This window comes from Entelurus aequoreus, linkage group LG22 (assembly GCF_033978785.1).
Source record: "Entelurus aequoreus isolate RoL-2023_Sb linkage group LG22, RoL_Eaeq_v1.1, whole genome shotgun sequence".
Classification (NCBI taxonomy): Eukaryota; Metazoa; Chordata; class Actinopteri; order Syngnathiformes; family Syngnathidae; genus Entelurus; species Entelurus aequoreus.
Window position 1 is genome coordinate 5,791,523 of NC_084752.1, and position 9,540 is coordinate 5,801,062.

Here is a 9,540-nt window from a genome sequence, read left to right on the forward strand (position 1 = left end):
CAAAGCTCTCGGTCTACCGAACTATCTACATTCCTACTCTCACCTATGGTCATGAAGTGTGGGTAATGACCGAAAGAATAAGATCGCGGATACAAGCGGCCGAAATGAGTTTCCTCAGAAGGGTGGCTGGCATCTCCCTTAGAGAGAGGGTGAGAAGTTCAGTCACCCGAGAGAGACTCGGAGTAGAGCCGCTGCTCCTTCGCTTGGAAAGGAGCCAGCTTAGGTGGTTCGGGCATCTCGTGCGGATGCCTCACGAGCGTCTCCCTAGGGAGGTCCTCGTTGCACGTCCCACTGGGAGGAGGCCCCGCGGCAGGGCAAGGACCAGATGGGGGAATTATATCTCCTCTCTGGCCTGGGAACGCTTCGGGATTCCCCAGGAGGAAGTCGCAAATGTTGCTCTGGAGAGGGAAGTCTGGGGGTCTTTGCTGGAGCTGCTGTCCCCGCGACCCGATACCGGATAAGCGGTTGAAGATGGATGGATGGATGGATCTTATTTTAATTATTTTTTTAAAAAGTACCTTATCTTCACCATACCTGGTTGTCCAAATTAGGCATAATAATGTGTTAATTCCACGACTGCATATATCGGTTGATATCGGTATCGGTAATTAAAGAGTTGGACAATATCGGAATTATCGGCAAAAAGCCATTATCGGACATCCCTAAACGGTACACAAAAATTTCGGTTCGGTACATACCTCGGTTTAGAGGTCACGGTTCGGTTCATTTTCGGTACAGTAAGAAAACAACAAAATATACATTTTTGGGTTATTTATTTACCAAATTTGCAAAATCTTCCACCAAAAATATTTTTCTTAGTGGAATATTTGATGTGAAGTAATGGGAACCTTGGATAGGTCAATAATTCATAATAACATTGATTTTGATTCAATATTATGTTTTGAGCAATGACAGTTTAAAAGAAAAAAAAAACAGCTTTGTTTTATTTGTCAACATTGCAACTTTTTTTAAATTACATTTAACCTTTAAGCTTTTTTATTTCACTTTTGTTATGTTTTTGTTTATTTTAATAGTATTTTTAGAATGTGCCGTGGGCCTTTAAAACATTAGCTGTGGGCCGCAAATGGCCTCCGGGGCACACTTTTGACACCCCTGCTATAGATAATAAAAAATAAAATCTGATAAATCTATGGATAAAAAGCAGAGCCTGGCGACGCATGTGCGTTTATCATAACTCTCTCTCTCTCTCTCTCTGTCTCTGCCCCTCCCTCACCAATGCTGCTGCGCGCACAATTTGTTTTGTTTTTAACCCCTTCTTAACCCTGAACGTACATTGAAAATACACGCAACCCTAACTCAAAATGCTGGGCATTTGAGGCATTTAAGAAACTCCGCCCTGACAGCTCCGCAAAAGAGGACGTATGGTCAGTCTATCCTAGCCCGTTAGCTCCTAGCATGCCGTGTGTTGTGCCTCGGTGTGCATTGTTTACACAACGTGCGTTACGCTACTTAATATGTCCATGTGGAAACTCGTTCGGTACACCTCCGAACCGAACCAGAACCCCCGTACCGAAACGGTTCAATACAGATACACGTACCGTTACACCCCTAGAAATAATACATTTTCAAAATAAATTGATATAAAAAAAATTGTTTGCTACAACCCCTATTTTAATGAACAGCTACGATAGCAGAGAAAAGCCACAACACAATAAAGTTAATATAACACAACAACCACAACAAAAAGACGGAGCGGAAGAGACAGCGGACAGGTTTCGGCGACTCCGCAACTTTTATCTGGGCATTTGTTTGTTTGAAACGATGGGTTGCTGATATATGTTAGAGGTTCTGAAATGTCTTTAATAACTTTTTTTATTTACCTAGCACAGTAGCTAACGACAGCACCAGAGATTGATCAGCCCGCCAACATTGGATATGCTGCCGGGCACAAAATGGCTGCACTTTAGGCGCACAAAGGGTGGATGAAAGGATCGTACAGTAAGATAATGTTCGTTAGGGGTGTAAAGGTACGTGTATTTGTATTGAACCGTTTCGGTACGGGGGTTTCGGTTCGGGTCGGAGGTGTACCGAACGAGTTTCCACACGAACATATTAAGTAGCCTCCTCCGCTTCCTTCTGCCTCTGTTTCTGTCTACGCAGCACCCAGCATTGTCCCACCCACACAACCATCTGATTGGTTACAAACAGAGCGGTAACAGCCAATCAGCAGTGCGTATTCAGAGCGCATGTAGTCAGTGCTTAGCGTTTAGCAGGTAAGCATCAGGCAGCGGACTCTCCCCAAATGATGATAAACACCTCCCAGTCAACTACTAGTAACATCACTATGAGCCCGTTGACCTTCTAGAAACATAAACGGCAGCTCAGCTCGCTCGCAGTCCTGGCTTGAGGTGAAGGCTAATTCGCTTTTAGCGTAACGTTAGCTCATTTTGCGGTGTGTGTGTGTGTGTTACGGACAGCAAAGCCCTGTCTGTCTGTTATTTCACTTTACCTTTTTCTGTGTTGATTGAGCTGAGTTGAAGCAGCAAAAAAGGACATTATGTTAAATGAAGAGTTTCTGTCTCTGATAGTTGATATAATAATGTAAGTGCATCATTAAGCCTACATGAACTCCATGGTGTTCAGGGATGAATAGTCTCTCCTATTGCTATTGTACTATTTTTTCAGCTATAGTTACATGAATCATTAGTAATGAAGCAGCCTAGTTTTGAATGGCAGGGTCCCTGCTATCACATGTTGATACAAATATAACATTTACATAATAAAAATCAACTACAGGCTTCCCAAATGCTGTAATAAATTAAGCATGATGAGTTGACTTGAAACTGTTTAATGTTGCACTTTTTATATGTAGAAGAAAAGTTTTGTCATTTTATTTAATCTGAGCAACAACTTGAGGCAGTTTAATGTTGATTAACGTGGGCAGAATAATTATAGTGTTCCCAATGTTAAAAGGATGAAGCCATTGTTTACAAATTTGGTAAATAAATAACCAAAAAATTTATATTTTGTTGTTTTCTTAATGTACCGAAAATGAACCGAACCGTGACCTCTAAACCGAGGTACGTACCGAACCGAAATTTTTGTGTACCGTTACACCCCTACATGTTCGTACATCAAAGCATATTTTGATTGAAAGTTTGTTTCTTACAGGCCTACTGAAAGCCACTACTAGTGACCACGCAGTCTGATAGTTTATATATCAATAATGAAATCTTAACATTGCAACACATGCCAATACGGCCGGGTTAACTTATAAAATGCAATTTTAAATTTCCTGCCACACTTCCGGTTGAAAACGTCTATGTATGATGACGTATGCGCGTGACGTCAACGGTTGATACGGAAGTATTCGGAGCCCATTGAATCCAATACAAAAAAGCTCTGTTTTCATCCCAAAATTCCACAGTATTCTGGACATCTGTGTTGGTGAATCTTTTGCAATTTGTTTAATGAACAATGGAGACTGCAAAGAAGAAAGTTGTAGGTGGGATCGGTGTATTAGCGGCGGACTACAGCAACACAACCAGGAGGACTTTGAGGATAGCAGACGCGCTAGCCGAACAACATCACCTTGACTTCCTCCGTCTCCGGGCCGCCAACCGCGTCGGTGATCGGGTGAAGTCCTTCGTCGTACCGTCGATCGCTGGATCGCAGGTGAGCACGGGTCGTGATGAGCAGATGAGAGCTGGCGTAGGTGCAGAGCTATTGTTTTTAGCATAGCTCTGTGAGGTCCCCTTGCTAAGTTAGCTTCAATGGCGTTGTTAGCAACAGCATTGTTAAGCTTCGACAGGCTGGAAAGCATTAACCGTGTATTTACATGTCCAGAGTTTAATAGTATTGTTGATCTTCTGTCTATCCTTCCAGTCAGGGGTTTATTTATTTTGTTTCTATCTGCATTTGAGCACGATGCTATCACGTTAGCTCCGTAGCTAAAGTGTTTCGCTGATGTATTGTCGTGGAGATAAAAGTCACTGTGAATGTCCATTTCGCGTCCTCGACTCTCATTTTCAAGAGGATATAGTATCCGAGGTGGTTTGAAATACAAATCCGTGACCCACAATAGAAAAAGGAGAAAGTATGGAATCCAATGAGCCCTTGTAGCTAAATTACGGTCAGAGCGAAAAAAGATACGTCCTGCACTGCACGCTAGTCCTTCACTCTCACGTTCCTCATCCACGAATCTTTCATCCTCGCTCAAATTAATGGGGTAATCGTCGCTTTCTCGGTCCGAATCTCTCTCGCTCCATTGTAAACAACGGGGAAATGTGAGGAGTCCTTCCTCCGGTGACGTCACGCTACTTCCGGTATAGGCAAGGCTTTTTTTTAATCAGCGACCAAAAGTTGCAAACTTTATCGTCAATGTTCTCTACTAAATCCTTTCAGCAAAAATATGGCAATATCGCGAAATGATCAAGTATGACACATAGAATGGATCTGCTATCCCCGTTTGAATAAGAAAATTTCATTTCAGTAGGCCTTTAAACCGAGGTTCATGCTATTTCCTGCTGACGTACCAACCAGAAGCGTGCCATACCCGACCGAGCTGAGCCGTACCGCCGAGTGGAAATGTTTCTCGGACACCCAAGTGGCGTTTTCCCCTCTTCCCAGCAGTGCTCTCCCTGGAGCTGTGTCGCCGTGTTATTGTGTACTTACGGCACATGCATCAGGCGGTGAGTAAACCGTGACCATAAACTTGCGCAATGGCTGCGGGCGTGTGACGGCAGCTCTGGGTGGCGTGACTTAGTCCTGCCAACGCAGTCAAACAAGACCTAGGGACACTCCCGGGTGGTACACAGGGGGGAGGAAGATAAAGGTGAGCTGCTGTGGTCCCACGGTTCAAGTGATTTAGTGGCTGTTGACATCGGGCAGGCGGCCCGGGCTTTGGCGCTGACTCACTGCGGAGGACGGGCGCGTAGAAATACAACTCCTCAAGATGGGGTGCAGTGGACACAGCTGGAAGTGGCTACTGGCTCCTACCCACCCTAAAGCCTTCATAAACAGATGGCCGAGGCTCATTAAGTTGTTGTCAGGACTATTAATGGACTCTCTGGATGCCTCGCGGTGCGCCGTTGCCAACGCGGAGCCATTAAACAAGGTGCGGGGGTAACACAATGCTGCAAGGTGAGGGATGGAAAACAACACCGCCCGGGATGATTGATTTATGACGCCATGTTCATAGTTTTGCATAAAATGCTATAATGGGATTTTACAGCAACACACAGGATGGAGTATCAACTTCAGGACAACACGTGCTGCATGTGAGTGAGCAAGTGGAGCCTGTGCTTTGACTTCATGGATTATTTTGAGTCTTTCTCTAAACTATTATCATAATTAACTGGTGGGAGGAGCAATTGCTTTGATTGGATCGCTCAACCATGTTGCTCTGGCGTGTGCTTTGTGAGTGAGTAAGTGTACCGTGGGCTTTGATTAACGGTGTATGTTTATTTCTTTCTATTTATTTCTATTATGCAAGGTGGCGGTTATCAATATCAACTGGAGTGAGAAGCAATTGCTTCGCAAGGCGCCACCTCATCACAGGGCCAACACAGACAACATTCACATCCACACACTAGGGCCAATTTAGTGTTGCCAGATTATTATTTATTTCTGTTTATTCCTTTTATGCAAGGTGGTGCTTATCATTATCAATTAGAAGGAGGAGCAATCGCTTTAATTGGATTGCTCAACCATGTTGCTCTGGCATGTGCTTTGTGAGTAAGTGTACCGTGGGCTTTGACTAACGGTGTATGTTTATTTATTTCTATTTCTTTCTATTATGCAAGGTGGCGGTTATCAATATCAACTGGAGTGAGAAGCAATTTCTTCGCAAGGCGCCACCTCATCATAGGGCCAACACAGACAACATTCACACACTAGGGCCAATTTAGTGTTGCTAGATTATTGTTTCTTTCTGTGCAAGGTGGCAGTTATCATTCTCAACTGGAGGGAGAAGCAATTGCTTTGATTGGATCGCTCAACCATGTTGCTCTGGCGTGTGCTTTGTGAGTGAGTAAGTGTACCGTGGGCTTTGACTAACGGTTTATGTTTAATTCTTTCTATTTATTTCTATTATGCAAGGTGGCGGTTATCATTATCAACTGGAGGGAGAAGCAATTGCTTCACAAGTCGCCACCTCATCACAGGGCCAACACAGACAACATTCACACTCACATTCACACACTGGGGCCAATTTAGTGTTGCTAGATTATTGTTTCTTTCTGTGCAAGGTGGCGGTTATCATTCTCAACTGGAGGGAGAAGCAATCGCTTTGATTAGATCGCTCAACCATGTTGCTCTGGCGTGTGCTTTGTAAGTGAGCAAGTGTACCGTGGGCTTTGACTAACGGTTTATGTTTAATTCTTTATTTATTTCTATTATGCAAGGTGGCGGTTATCAATATCAACTGGAGGGAGAAGCAATTGCTTCACAAGTCGCCACCTCATCACAGGGCCAACACAAATAGACAACATTCACACACTGGGGCCAATTTAGTGTTGCTAGATTCTTGTTTCTTTCTGTGCAAGGTGGCGGTTATCATTCTCAACTGGAGTGAGAAGCAATTGCTTCGCAAGTCGCCACCTCATCACAGGGCCAACACAAATAGACAACATTCACACACTGGGGCCAATTTAGTGTTGCTAGATTGTTGTTTCTTTCTGTGCAAGGTGGCGGTTATCATTCTCAACTGGAGGGAGAAGCAATTGCTTCACAAGTCGCCACCTCATCACAGGGCCAACACAAATAGACAACATTCACACACCGGGGCCAATTTAGTGTTGCTAGATTGTTGTTTCTTTCTGTGCAAGGTGGCAGTTATCATTCTCAACTGGAGGGAGAAGCAATTGCTTCGCAAGTCGCCACCTCATCACAGGGCCAACACAAATAGACAACATTCACACACTGGGGCCAATTTAGTGTTGCTAGATTGTTGTTTCTTTCTGTGCAAGGTGGCAGTTATCAATATCAACTGGAGTGAGAAGCAATTGCTTCACAAGTCGCCGCCTCATCACAGGGCCAACACAAATAGACAACATTCACACACTGGGGCCAATTTAGTGTTGCTAGATTGTTGTTTCTTTCTGTGCAAGGTGGCGGTTATCATTCTCAACTGGAGTGAGAAGCAATTGCTTCGCAAGTCGCCACCTCATCACAGGGCCAACACAAATAGACAACATTCACACACTGGGGCCAATTTAGTGTTGCTAGATTCTTGTTTCTTTCTGTGCAAGGTGGCAGTTATCATTCTCAACTGGAGTGAGAAGCAATTGCTTCGCAAGTCGCCACCTCATCACAGGGCCAACACAAATAGACAACATTCACACACTGGGGCCAATTTAGTGTTGCTAGATTCTTGTTTCTTTCTGTGCAAGGTGGCGGTTATCATTCTCAACTGGAGGGAGAAGCAATTGCTTTGATTAGATTGCTTAACCATGTTGCTCTGGCATGGCGTTTGACTATCATCCATCCATCCATTTTCTACCGCTTGTTCCTCTCAAGGTGGCGGGGGGTGCTGGAGCCTATCCCAGCTGCATTTGGGCAGAAGGCGGGGTACACCCTGGACAAGTCACCACCTCATCGCAGGGCCAACACAGATAGACAGACAACATTCACACTCACATTCACACAATTGACCAATTTAGTGTTGCCAGATTATTTATTTCTGTTTATTCCTTTTATGCAAGGTGGCGGTTATCATTATCAATTAGAAGGAGGAGCAATCGCTTTAATTGGATCGCTCAACCATGTTGCTCTGGCGTGTGCTTTGTGAGTGAGTAAGTGTACCGTGGGCTTTGACTAACGGTCTATGTTTATTTCTTTCTATTTCTTTCTATTATGCAAGGTGGCGGTTATCAATATCAACTGGAGTGAGAAGCAATTGCTTCGCAAGGCGCCACCTCATCACAGGGCCAACACAGACACCATTCACACACTAGGGCCAATTTAGTGTTGCTAGATTATTGTTTCTTTCTGTGCAAGGTGGCAGTTATCATTCTCAACTGGAGGGAGAAGCAATTGCTTTGATTGGATCGCTCAACAATGTTGCTCTGGCGTGTGCTTTGTGAGTGAGTAAGTGTACTGTGGACTTTGACTAACAGTTTATGTTTAATTCTTTCTATTTATTTCTATTATGCAAGGTGGCGGTTATCATTATCAACTGGAGGGAGAAGCAATTGCTTCACAAGTCGCCACCTCATCACAGGGCCAACACAGATAGACAACATTCACACACTGGGGCCAATTTAGTGTTGCTAGATTATTGTTTCTTTCTGTGCAAGGTGGCGGATATAATTCTCAACTGGAGGGAGAAGCAATTGCTTTGATTAGATTGCTTAACCATGTTGCTCTGGCGTGTGCTTTGTGAGTGAGCAAGTGTACCGTGGGCTTTGATTAACGGTTTATGCTTAATTCTTTCTATTTATTTCTATTATGCAAGGTGGCGGTTATGTATCAACTGGAGGGAGAAGCAATTGCTTTGATTAGATTGCTTAACCATGTTGCTCTGGCATGGCCTTTGTGAGTGAGTAAGTGTACCGTGGGCTTTGACTAACGGTTTATGTTTAATTCGTTCTATTTATGTCTATTATGCAAGGTGGCGGTTATCCTTATCAATTGGAAGGAGGAGCAATCGCTTTAGAATTGTGTAACTAGTGACGTCATACAGCACCCCCCCATCTTGTCTAAACTTCCCCAAACTTGTCCCATGTATTTGTGCTGCAAATGTTGTCTTAACGTGCAGTTTTTATGTCATTAAGGTTTTATTATTCATAACCAGCTTGCCAAAACCTCCTCAAACGATTGGGACAATTTGGGGTGATTTTGACAAGGTGGGGGATGGTTCTGAATAGTAAAATATGAATAACATAAAAACTATAATCATAAAATGGCGATAACTTGGATGATGTCACTAGTCTTTTTTAAAGTGCAAAAAAACATTTTACAGCACAAAGGAATGGCAGCGTTATTTTAATTGACAAATGACTAAACATGTTGACTAAGTGACTAAGTCATGTTTTGCCGTGTGGCGCATGAATCCAACCTGACCGGCTAAGTGTCGGCCACTTCGTTTTTTTTGGAGAGTTCTGATCCGTGAGCTGCAAGGTTGTGGTTGCGCTTGCAAAAGGATGGCGAGGGGGAGTAAAAGGAAAAAGACAAATGGTGCTCTGTCATCAGTCCCACTGTGTGTCTGAGACTGACTTATGAGGCAAACAACAGAAGGAAGTTGGGCGAGCTGAGCTCTCAGGTTTATGTCCTGTGGGTACGAGCTCACCATCATCCTGTCAAGGCAGCCCCCCCACCCAGGCAGCAGAAATTGTTGTGTAGATTCAGTTTAAAAAAAAAATCTGAATCTCCTATTCGCACATATTTTAGTTCGCATGTTGTCTAGTTAGTTAGCAGTCAAGGAGACCTGGGGCCGTACTTATCAACCTTCTTAGAGTGCCATTTTACACTTAAGTCCTGAGAATTTGCGAAATTTAGTCCTACTCTCAAACTTAAGAATAAAAGCTTTTTATCAACGTTCTTAAGTCTAAGAATCACTCCTACTCTCCACGATATTTA

The 9,540-nt window shown here is 43.7% G+C and overlaps 1 protein-coding gene across 1 annotated transcript in view; it reads left to right on the plus strand.

Moving 5' to 3' along the window:
• The first annotated feature begins 5,073 nt into the window (after positions 1–5,073).
• The window catches only part of hhip (hedgehog interacting protein), a 106,580-nt gene continuing 102,113 nt past the window's right edge, over positions 5,074–9,540 (plus strand). Inside the window, exon 1 of the mRNA XM_062032307.1 lies at positions 5,074–5,103. The gene's annotated coding sequence lies outside the window, so the exon portion shown is untranslated. The remainder of the gene's footprint in view (positions 5,104–9,540) is intronic.